Below are 1,822 nucleotides of genomic sequence, written 5' to 3' on the forward strand. Positions count from 1 at the left end.
CTTTAAATGAAAACGTACTTACAGACTGTGAGTCAGAACTGCCGGCATTGTAGTCTACTCTCCCAGGATCAGTAAACAGTCCTCCATAAAATGTGCTGCACACATCTGGATATTTGGGTTAAACTGTTCTGAAACAGTGTTGTAAATACAACTTAACCACTGATTTGTAGTCGTGTCCTCTTTTGGAAGACCAAAGAAAGTAGTTTTGCATTCACAACGGTAAACACGGCAGCCTAGCGTGAGCGGAAGCCACGGCTTAGCGTGAGCTGAGGCCGGGCTAGAGTGAGCAGAGGCAGCCGGCGGATTCGACGAAGGAGCGGCAACCACATGTGACGACCCCGGGCTGGACTCCGCTTCGTCCACGATTAAAGCTGATCCGTCACAGCACTAAGTTGATGTATTTCCTCAGCGACCAGCACAGATCAGCTCTAGGCATGACGAAGCGGATATCGTCCTCTTTTGGAAGGCCAAACAAAGTAGTTTCGCTTTCACAACGAAGCACACAGCGTCTTCAGGACATGGCGGCAGCGGCAACAATTCTACAGTGAGAATAAAAGTTACGCTATCTCTTTCAGATATGTGGGGGCGTGTTAGAACGAGCTGTTTTAGGTAGGCGTGGATAACTCTTAACTTTTATAAAGAATATCTCTTTGGATTTGAGACTTTAGTCTTTGCAACTTTACAGATCTTCTTTATGCACCAGGAGCTTGTAACACTCCAAAGAGAAAGGAAAAATTGAAAGCGCATCATATGACCCCTTACATTTTTAGGCTGATCTGCCACAGTGGTCTAGCAGCACTCGTCAATGTCAAAATGATTGAGAAGTCCAATCAAATCAAAGTTGGCGTGAAACACCAGTTTTCACATAAGATGGTAAGACAAAACATTTAATATTTGACATCTGTTTTACGACGGAAATGTTAAACGACCAACAGTAATATCAAGCGATGCAAACTACTCAACTTATTTTTTTTCTTAAATATTGCTGTTTTGAATTGAAAATATGGTATAATTTACATGATTCAAGTAATTCCTAACTGAATGTAATGAGACAAGAAAAGTTTTGCGTTTTCGACATATTGGGCATACAAAAAAGAGTGGATGTGTGTATATTTTAAAATACTATTTGCAAATAGTTCCAAAATTATTACTTAAATGCTAGAATTAAACCTAGCATTTCCTTCACCATTCTATTCCATTATACTTCATTTTTTAAATGGCCAGCTGACCCAGTGCATTGTGATTGGCCGAACACCGCAAGCACTCGTCGGAAATGTAACGCCCCTTGCCATAATCGCGAGCTTCATCTTTCAAAATGAATGTAACGACAGTAAATAATGTCATTAGTTTTACCATCAGTTCAAGCCCGAAAGGGGAACAGAGTCGCATGACAGACACAGTGATGAAGCTGGTATGTGTGCAGTACACAAGCCACGGTTAAGACAGCTGACTCCACTGTGATGTGACCCGCCCCCCCTCTCTATCGCTCTCTCTCTCGCGCGCTCTCTCTCCCTCTCTCACACACACACACGATGCGCAAAACTCCGCATTTGAACAGTCAATAGCAAATACTTAAACTAATAACAAAACAGTAGCTGATTCAGAAGTGCCAGATTGTCATAGCAACAGTGTTGGGGAAAGTTACTTTTAAAAGTAATGCATTACAATATTGCGTTACTCCATAAAAAAGTAACTAATTACGTTACTTAGTTACTTTTTAAGGAAAGTAATGCGTTACGTTACTTTTGCGTTACTTTTTAAATCTGGACAGGGCTTGCTTGTTTGTTTTTAAAATAAAAAAGTTATATTTTTGGCAAATATA

The 1,822-nt window shown here is 40.7% G+C and overlaps 1 protein-coding gene across 1 annotated transcript in view; it reads right to left on the reverse strand.

The window, feature by feature from the left end:
* LOC107552447 (proline-rich transmembrane protein 2-like) overlaps window positions 1-1,822 on the reverse strand; it is a 5,450-nt gene that overhangs the window by 2,647 nt on the left and 981 nt on the right. The gene's annotated exons all lie outside the window — the stretch shown is intronic.

The sequence above is a fragment of the Sinocyclocheilus grahami genome, unplaced genomic scaffold (assembly GCF_001515645.1).
Source record: "Sinocyclocheilus grahami isolate Dianchi unplaced genomic scaffold, SAMN03320097.WGS_v1.1 scaffold451.1, whole genome shotgun sequence".
Lineage (NCBI taxonomy): Eukaryota > Metazoa > Chordata > Actinopteri > Cypriniformes > Cyprinidae > Sinocyclocheilus > Sinocyclocheilus grahami.